We start from the raw sequence: 10,406 nt of genomic DNA on the forward strand, positions 1-10,406 counted from the left end.
CCATAACCCCATCACCATCCCCCCCAGCTCCATCTTCCAGCAGTCCCTGACTTAGTCCCAAACTTACCAGGACCTTTACACCACGTGGCTGAAAGTGGCCCTGTGTGGGTTGGAAGGAGCAGTAAACAGGAAATGCATGGTTTAGGGAGAAATACAAGTGATCACTCAATTAGGCTGTTAGAACTACTTAAATCCCCTATAGGCATCTTTAGGGAAAGCCCCCGATACTTTAATCAGGCCTGAGCCGAGGCTTATAAACTCACAAGAGAACAGTCGGGGAAGGTCTGCGGGGAGCCAGCAGGGGTGTGTGCGTGCCAGCATTCAACCCGAGCCAAAAATCCTGCCAGGAGAGGCAGTACAATGTGGACCACTGATGAAAAAGCCCAGGCATGTGCCTGCGTGGAGATCCTCGTGGCCAACTTCCAGAACTTACATGACTTTTCTTTTCTTTTCTTTTTAAAAATTCTTTCCTGGCCTTGGATTAAAAGACTGCTCTTTGAGCACAGAGCTCCATTACTCTTGCCTTTCAGTCCCTACATCTGTCTGTTCTTCTTGTAGCCCAAGCTCCCTTGTCATAAAGTGACAGCTTTCACTGTTTTGGAAGCTGGACTGGGCACTGAGCTCCCAATTGTGTCTCTGACTCCACATCCTCTGGAACAGATGGGATTCCAAATGGAATTCAAGTTCCAATCCAAATTCAACAGCCATTTGTTAAGGGTCTGCTGTGTGCAGGTAATGGAAGATACACAGCTTAGTTGAGACAGAGTCCCTGCCCTCACAGAGTTTATTATAGACTAATGGGAAGTCACCAACATAGATAATGTAATATGCAATATTATTTGATGAAAGCATTGGGGAGGTACAAATCAAGTGACAAGTGATCTAAAGAGAAAGGTTGTTAGTGATAGGGGGGGATTGGGGTTTGACAGTTGAGTTTTTTAAGGATGGAGGGAATTTGGTAGTGGAGGAAGGAAGGTGGTTTAAGTCCAGGGCAGAGGGAACAGTGTGAGAAAAATATGAAGGCAGAAAAGTATAGGATATGTTTGTTGTGGGGTTTTTTGGGCAAGTACTTTAGTTGGGCTGGAATATAGTATGTAGAGAGCAATCTTATGAGAAAATAGTAGAAAGGCAGGTTGGTGTTAGATCATGGAGGCCCTTCAATGTGAGGCAAAGGACTTTATTAGTGATGCAATAGAGAGCCAGTGAGATTTTTTGAGCAAGTGACTAGATCCATTTGCAAGAAAGAATAAAGAATGGACTGGAGGTGGGGGAGACAGTATCAGCCCATGATCTGATGACAGTGGCTAACTTAGGAGTGGAAAGAAATCGTGGACCATGGCAGTGGAGTGAGATTGGTTGGTGGAGCAGGGAATAACAGTAGCTCCCATAGAAGAACCAATGCTTTGGAGAAACATAGAATCCAGGATTATAGCTGGACCAGACCTTAGAGATCATCTAACTGAACCCTCTTAGTTTTATAGATGCCCAGAAAGGTTATAAGACTTGATCAAGGGTGACTGAACTTAAATTTTTTTGACAACTATATTTCAATAATTTGGTTACCTTTTCTAACTGTGTATATTTTATGCATTTTAAAATGTTATTCTGAGGAGAGGTCCAGGGGCTTCACCAGAATCACAAAGGAGGCCACAACACTAAAAAAAGTTTAAGAATTATATCAACATTTAAGCCAGACAAATGTTTGGATTGTGATCTCCTGGGCAATCCCTGTACTTTGTCTCCTGATGTGGTCTTGAATCTCTACTACTACAATTTTTTCCCTCTTATTCATATTAGCCTTTTGTATTTCAGCAATCTACAAAGATCTCAGTACCAACCCAGCCTGGTTCCTGACCTCATTATACCTAGATGAGGATTTCCCTTTGCTCCCCTCTTATATTTGCCTACTTACCCAGACCCCTGCGACAGGAGGCAGGAAGCACTTTTCTCAGGCTATTGCAATTGACCAGGCAGGTGGCAATGAGGGTCTGTGTGAGGGAAGGAATGGGAGGTGGGGACACCAGATGCAAGAGATGCCCTGGAGGTAGAATCCACAAGACTTGGCATCGAACTGCATTTGGGAGGTGACAGAGAAGGAAGAGTCAATGATAACCCCTAGGCTTCTCTGTGTTTTCCCACGGCATCTATTATTATGGTATCTAGGAATTGGGAGCAAATGTGACTCTTCCATAACCCTCATTTGAAACACCAAGAAGCTAAGAATGTAAGATCAATATGAATAGATGCATTGGGTATTTGCCAGGATCTATTCAGTCAGGATTCCATCCTTGATAATAGCTTCAATGGATCAGGTGGTGTGAAGGGTTTGGAATGGTCCCCACAACTGAGTGAGAAGGAAGTTTAGTGTCTTGGGCTGCTGGAGAAAGTTAGGCAGCAGATTCTGGTGTGATAAAATTCAAGGAGTAGATAGTTTGAACTTCTGGAGGGCTTGAGTTAGCCCAAGACCATAAAGATCTCTCAAGGTAGCCCAGGATACAGAAGGAAATAGAAGACAATACAGATGGAATCCAAAAGGTTTTGAGCAAATTTCTGAGTGACAGAGTCCCCAAAGAGAAGTAAGGCAGTTCGTTACCATTAAGATTGGTAGGATGTCAACAAGGATGGTATATGCCTTGGATTTTATACATGTTGCTTTGAGCCAACAAAATGCTGAGCTAGAAGGACCGTGAGACTGCCATGGTATTAGAATTCCTATGCTTTTGCTTTCTTTCTTCCAGCCCAGTCCTTATTCACGGTCCTTACCCTGATCCCTTAGAGGGGGACAGATGGCAGATGCCATTTAGATAGCACTTTATACTTTTGCAAAGCACTCTATATCCGTGTTCTCATTTGAGACTCACAACAACCCAGTGAGGGAGGTAGTGGAGTTTATAGATAAGGAAACCCTAGTGAAATGACTTGCCCAAAGTGACAAAGGTAATAGGGGTCAGACATAAGATTCAAACCCATGTGTTCCAGATTTCCAACCTAGAACTTTGTCTAGTAGACTGTGCTTCCTCTCTTATCTTAGGTCACTCCTCCAGAGCTAATTGATCTTCTACCCCTTTTCCCTTGCCTCTTCCCCAGGAATCTCATAACTCCAAGGATGCTGTATCATTGTATTCCCTATTATTTCCCTGGGACTTCTGGGAGACTGGACTTTCTAAAAAGAATACTGGGTCTGTTGAAAGAATTAATGCAAATAAAGTTAAGATATTTTCCAAGATTACACAACTGGTAAGTAAGTGTTTGATGTTGGATTTGAACTCAGATCTTCTTAATTCCAGGCCCTACGTTCTGTCCACTGTGCTATCCAGGGTCTAATAAAGAAGATTCAAATCCTAGCTCTGCTATTTTCTTTTTTAAAAAAATTTTTGGTCTTTATTAATTCATTTGTTTACTTTTAGTTTACAAGATTCAGTTCCACAATTCCTGAGTTTCAAATTTTCTCTCCCTTCCTTCCCTCCCTCCCCATGGCAGCATACAATCAAGAATATGATCTGCAAATACATTCACATTACACATTAGTCAGGTTATAAAGAAGGATTGTATCAGATGGAATGAACAATGGGAAAGAGGAAACAAAATCAAGCAAGAAAAAGAAAAATAGCAGGCAGTTTGCTTCAATGTGCATTCAAACTCTGTTCTTTCTCTGGGTGTAGACATCTCTCTCCATCATGAATCTTTTGGGGTTGACTTATAACCCTGCATTGCTGAGAAGAGTCCAGTCTATCAAAGTTGGTCATCACACATACTTTGTGTCTGTAATTGTGTACAAATTTCTCTTGATTCTACTCTTCTCACTCAGCATAAGTTTGTATAAGCCTCTCCAGGTAAATATGAAGTCCATCTGCTCCTCGTTTCTTATAGCACAATAATATTCTATAACATGCATATACCACAACTTGTTCAGCCATTCCCCAATTGATGGGCACCCCCTTAATTTCTAATTCTTTGCCACTACAAAAAGAGCTGCTATAAATATTTTCGTTCATATGGGTCTTCCTCCCACTTCTATGATCTCTTTGGGATACCACCCTAGAAGTGGTATTGCTGGGTCAAAGGGTATGAAATTATTTATGGCCCTTTGGGCATAATTCCAGATTGCTCTCCAGAAATGTTGGATCAGTTCACAACTCTACCAGCAATGCATTAGTGTTCCAATTTGTCCACATCCTTTCCAGCATTTGTCATTTTCCTGTTTTGTCATCTTAGCCAATCTGACTGGTGAGATGTGGTACCTCAGAGTTGTTTGATTTGCCTTTCTCTAATCAATAGTGATTTAGTAGCTCTGCTATTTTCTACCTATAAGATCCCAAGCAAATCACTTAAGTGCCCTGGGCTTCAGTAACATGAAATTTTAATTTGTATTCCCAGTTCTTAGCATATAGTATCGCTAAATATTTATTTATTCATTCATTCTTTCCAGCTTTCGCTAATACTAGAAGGATCAGGTACAAGTGACCAATTGTGTCAATTAATGCTAGAATTTTTAATAACTTAGTATAATTTCTCTTATTTGTGCAAATGTACTTTAAATACAAATAATTGCAAGCTGATATTAAAATTTTACTTTGAAATAAAAATTTTCATCCTACTATCTCTCATATGTGCAAATGTCTTTCTGGAGTCAGAGAGACCTGAGTTCAAATGTGGCCTTAGATACTTACTAGCTGTGTAACCCTTGGCAAGTCACTTAATCTTGTTTGCCTCAATTTCCTCATCTGTATAATGAGCTGGAGAAGGAAATGGTAAGCCACTTCAGTATCTTTACCAAGAAAAACCCCAAATAGAGTCACAAAGAGTTGGACATGGCTGAAATAACTGAAGAAAAACAAACACTTCTGATTTCAGCTTGGAAATAAGAGTAGGTGTGGCAAAGTCCAAGCACTTTACTCATAGGAAAAGCCCCCAGGCTCTCTCTTAAAATTTATTTTCACACAGTTCTAATAAGCAGTACCTCAAATTCAACCATATCTCTAAATAGAACTTGTCATCATTTCTCCAAATCCAACTCTTTCTGACTTTGTTTCTATCACTAGTATAACCCATTCACCTCTGGGTTTGCACTAACTCTTAGCTCTTATTCTCTCTCTGATTGGAGAATGAAGAGATCCTCCCAGAGCATCTACTTAAGGAGGGTATCCAGGCCAGCCATCTCTGCATTTCCCACCAGGCTGTATTCCTCTGAACTTCTCCATCACCATATAGAAAACTTTTCATCTGGGAAGATCACTTCAGCCCTAGAACTCACACTTCCAAAGCATCCTCTGTCCCTGAGGCTCCTCCTTCTAACTGAAGGGTAGAAGAATTTCCCCAGAACCTTCATTGAAGGAAGACACCCAGGTCAGGCATCTCTTTGTTTCCCATTAAGCTGTACACTTCTAGACTTCTCCATCATGGTGCCCATCATTCCTTTTCAGTTTCCTTTTTTTGTGTTGTCTTTCCCATTAGAATGTAAGCTCCTTGTTGTGAACTGATTTTACCATTCTGGAAAACAATTTTGGAACTATGCCCAAAGGGCTATAAAATTGTGCATGTTCTTTGACCCAGCTACTCGGTCTATATCCCAAAGAGATTTTTTTTAAAAGGAAAAGGAATTATATGTACAAATATATTTAGAGCAGTTCTTTCTGCAGTGGCAAAGAATTGGAAACTGATGGGATGCCCCATCAATTGGGGAAAGGCTGCACAAGTTGTAGAACATGATTGTGATAGAATACTATTGTGATATAAGAAATGATGAGCAGGATGCTTTCAGAAAAAACATGGAAGGACTTACATCAATTGATGCAAAGTGAAGTGAGCAGGACCAGAACTCATTGTACACAGTAATAGCAACATTGTACTAGAATAAACAGTGAATAAATTGGCTATTCTCAGCAACACAATGATACAAGACAATTCCAGAGGACTTATGATGAAACATGTTAATCCACCTCCAGAGAAAGAACGGATGGAATCTCAATGGAGATCAAAGCATACTTTAAAAAAAAACTTTCATTCTTTTTTTTGGGGGGGGGCGTCCTGTGTTTTATTTTGCAACATGGCTAATATGGAAATACATTTTGTGTGACTGTACATGTATAATCAATATCAAATTGCTTGACTTCTCAAGGAACTAAGAGTGAAAGGAAGAAGGGAGGGAGAGAATTTGGAACTCAGATTTATTTTTTTGTTTTTTGGAGGGCAGTTGGGGTTAAGTGACTTACCCAAGGTCACACAGCTAGTTTTTGTGTTAAGTGGCTGAGGCTGGATTTGAGCTCAGGTCCTCTTGACTCCAGGGCCGGTGCTCTATTCACTGCACCACCTAGCTGCCCTGTGGAACTCAAATTTTTAAAAAATGAATGTTAAAATTGTTTTTACATGTATTTGGAAAATTAAAAATATTTTTAAATAAAGAATATAAGTTCATTGAGGGTGGGAATTATTTTTCTTTTTGCTTGTATTTCTATTCCTAGTACTTAGCACAGTGCCTGGCATGTGATAATTGCATAATAAATACTTGTTGACTGGCTGACTGACTTCCCATGCCCAATCAGTTACCTTCAAAACACCTCATAATGCCTTGTCATTCTTTTTATTCATATTTCCCACTGACTTCCTTCCCAGAACAAGTCATGCCAGATTAATCTTATTTCTTTTTTTTTTTTTTGACAGTTACCAGACTGCTACATCAGGGGGATGTAATGTAAATGATATTCCTGGATTTTGACAAGGCATTTGACAGTCTCTCACAATATCCTTGTGGGTGAGATGGAGGAATACAGGCTAAACAGGCTAAACAATTAAGTGGATTTGGAACTGGCCTAATAATTGAACCGAAAGGATGGTGCTGACTACCCGGGTCGCTCTGTGCAAGCCGCTTTCTTTCTCTGGACTTCAGCTTCCTTATCTGTAAAATGAGGGGGTTGATCTAGATGAACTCTAAGTTCTTTTTCAGCTATAAATCTATGAACCTATGAATAAAGCAATGTCAGCTTTGAGTATGGTCTCAAATGGAGTGACACCAGGCTTGGTCTCAGGCTTTGTTCTGTTCAGAATCTTTATCATTGACTTAGATGAAATCACAAATATGATTCTTATCAAACTTGTGAAGGATACAATCTACGAGGAAAGCTTAATATATTAGATGATAGGAACTGGTATCCCAAAAGATCTCAACAAAGTAGAACTATGGGAAAAATGTAATAATATAAAATTTAAGGGCAAATGTAAATCCTATACTTGGTTTTAAAAAAATTAGTTGTATAAATATAGAATGAGTTTGAGGAGAAGGTCATAATTAGATACAAATTCATATGAAAAAGACCTTGGAGTTTTAGTGGACTGGAAGCTTGACATCATCATAAGAGCTGGCATTTATATAGTACTTTAAGATTTACAAAGTACCTTGCATTTATTATCTCATTTGAGTCTCATAACTATGTGAGGTATATATTACAAATGCCATTATGCCATTTAGAAGAAGAAGGAGAAGGAGGAGAAGATGAAGAAGAAGAAGATGATGATGATGATGATGATGATGATGACGGTGGTGATGGTGATGATGAAGAAAAAAACCCCTCAGAGGGGCTAAGTGACTTATCCATGGTCTTATAACTAGTAAGTTTTGGAATTTGGGTGAACCTAGATCTTTTCTCGATTCAGGGTTCAGTGCTTAAAGATTTAGACTTGGAAGGAATATGATAGATCATATAGACTAACCTGCTCACTTTACAGATGAGGAAATAGAGCAACTTGCCCAAGGTTACTCAGTGTAAGAACTGGAATTCAGACTTGATTTCAAAGCTAGGGATTTTATACATCACAAGGCAGAAGGCAAAGGGTCGGGATCAACTTCTAAGCCCTGCTGCCTCTAATATGGCAATAGTGTGATATGTCAGACAAAAAACCCTAATGTGATCTGTCTATGCTAAAAGATCATCATGTTCAGGACACAGGAAGTAATGGTTCTACTGCACTCCTGCCTGATTAGACCACATTTGATTCCTGTTCTTAACTCTTGGCAACACAGTCTAGGAAGGACATTAACAAGTTGGAACACATACATCAGAAGGAGACTAGAATAGTCAAGAGACTTGAAACCATGCCACATGAGAAGTGGATGAAGAAACTGAGATGTTTAGTGGGAAGAGATGATGTAAGGGGATCATGATAGTATGTGAAGACCTGTCATGTGGATAAGGGATTAGACTTGTTGTTTTTGGCCTTGAAGGACAGAACTGAGAGTAATGGATGGGAGTTGCAAAGCAACAGATTTCAGCTTGATATTAGGAAAGGGTTCCTAACAATTTGTTCAGTCACGTTTTTCAGTGGTGACCAACTTTCTGTGATTCCATTTGAGGTTTTCTTGGTAGAGATACTGAGTGGCTTGCCATTTCCTTCTCCAGTGCATTTTACAAATGAGGAAACTGAGGCAAACAGGGTTAAGTGACTTGCCCAGGGTCACACAGCTAGTAAAAATCTGAGGCCAGATTTGAATTCAGGTCTTCCTGACTTCAGAAATATATTTGCATATATGAAAGACAGTGGAATAAAAATTTTTATTTCAAAGTAAAATTATAATATCTGCTTGCAATTTTTTGTATTTAAGCAAATTTGCATAAATAGAATAAATTATACTAAATTATAAAAAATATTTAAAATTCTAGCATTAATTGACACAATTGGTCAATTGCACCTGGTCCTTCCAGTATTAATGATAGCTGGAATGAATGAATGAATGAATGCTCTCCACTGTGCCCCCTAGCTTCCTCCCTAACAGGTAGGGCTATCAAAAAATGGAATGGATTGCTTCCAAAGGTAGTGAGTTTCTCATCACTGAGGAACCCCAGCTGTATTCTGCCCATGTCATTCCACCCTATGTGGAGTATCATGATCAGTCTTAGGTATCATGTTTTAGGAATGACATTGACAAGCTGGCAATCATCCAGAGGAGAGCAATCAGCATGGTGGAAGGCTTCAAGATCATGCCATATCATGATCAACTGAAGGATCTGGGAGTGTTTATCTAGATGGAGTGATGACTTACTGGTGGATAGGATAGCTGTCTCTAAGTATATGAAGGGCTGTCCTGTGAAGGAGGGGTTAGAGTTGTTCCTAGAAGGAAGAAGCAGGGACAATGGGTAGGAGTTCTAGAAAGACAGATTTAGGTACAACGTGAGGAAAAACTTCCTAATAGAGGCAACCATTAGTGGAATGAGCTGCAGGTAAGGTGAGTTTACCTTCAATGGAAGACTTAAGGAAAAGGTTGGATAAGCAAGTCCTGGGGAGGTATATTATTCAAATGTATATATGTATGTATGTATACATCTTGTTCAAATGTAAATTGGACCCTATTGCTATTGAGAAACACTAGGTGGCACAATGGATAGAACCCTAGGCTGGGAGTCAGGAAGATCTAAGTTCAAATGTGGACATGGATACTTAACTAACTGTGTGACCCTGGGCAAATCACATCACCTCTGCTTGCATCAGTTTCCTCATCTATAAAATGGGGATACTAATACCTCTCTCCCAGGGTTGTTGGGAGGATCAAATGAGATAATATTTGTAAAGCACATACCCAAGTGCCTGGCCCATAATAGATTCTATATAAATTTTAGCTATTATTAGTTACTTGTCAATTAGGGGCTTCTTGTTCAGGCATGGTTTGTACTACAAAGGACCTCTGAGGTAGTTCCCTTACACCTTAACAATTCTTGGAATTGCTACTTAATAAGTGTTATCTCCTTCATTCTCTCCTGATCACTGATTCATTCATTTATTAGGTTCCCACTCTGTGTAATATGACCTAGTTTTGGTAGAGAAATGAAATTAGATAAGACAGTTCCTGCCTTCTTAGAGCTTATATTCTAGTATATATTTTTAAATGCTTTATTAACTTCTGATTTAATTTCTGATTTCTGCCAGATTTTGAGTTACAAATTTTCTCCCTGTTTTTCCCCTACCCACCGCCCCCAAAATAGCAGTCCCACAGGATACCCCCTCCTCCAATCTGCTCTCTCCCATATTTTCTCCCATACCCCTTCTGACTTTTCCAGTGGATCTCTATGCCCCAGTGCCTGTGTATCTTATTTCCCAATTACATGTAAAATAGTATTAATAATAGTATGTATATATATTTGAATATATGATTTTAAAACTTTGAATTCCAGATTCATTCCCTTCCTCCCTTGTCACCCACCCTTACTGGGAAGATAAGCAGTTCAGTATAGGTTGTACATGTGTGACTAATGCAAAACAATAACATAGTAGATACATTGTAAAAGACTGACTATATTTCCCTCCCTCCTATCCCACCTCCCACTTGTTATATTCTCCACTTTAATCCCATCCCTTTTCAAAAGTGGGTGCTTCCAACATCCCTCCCCCCAGCCTGCCCTCCCTTCCATCATCCCCCC

The 10,406-nt window shown here is 39.6% G+C and overlaps 1 long non-coding RNA gene across 6 annotated transcripts in view; it reads left to right on the forward strand.

Annotated features, from left to right (window-relative positions):
* Positions 1-7,013, forward strand: part of LOC138152110 (uncharacterized) — a 138,182-nt gene extending 131,169 nt beyond the window's left edge. For all 6 annotated transcript variants that reach the window (XR_011166032.1, XR_011166030.1, XR_011166033.1 and 3 more), the window contains exons 3-4: positions 3,088-3,237; positions 6,661-7,013. This is a non-coding gene — a long non-coding RNA (uncharacterized lncRNA). The remainder of the gene's footprint in view (positions 1-3,087; positions 3,238-6,660) is intronic.
* The last annotated feature ends 3,393 nt before the right edge of the window (positions 7,014-10,406 follow it).

The sequence above is a fragment of the Petaurus breviceps genome, unplaced genomic scaffold (genome assembly GCF_028583685.1).
Source record: "Petaurus breviceps papuanus isolate PSGF00001 unplaced genomic scaffold, PetGlider_PUasm1.0 90919, whole genome shotgun sequence".
Lineage (NCBI taxonomy): Eukaryota > Metazoa > Chordata > Mammalia > Diprotodontia > Petauridae > Petaurus > Petaurus breviceps.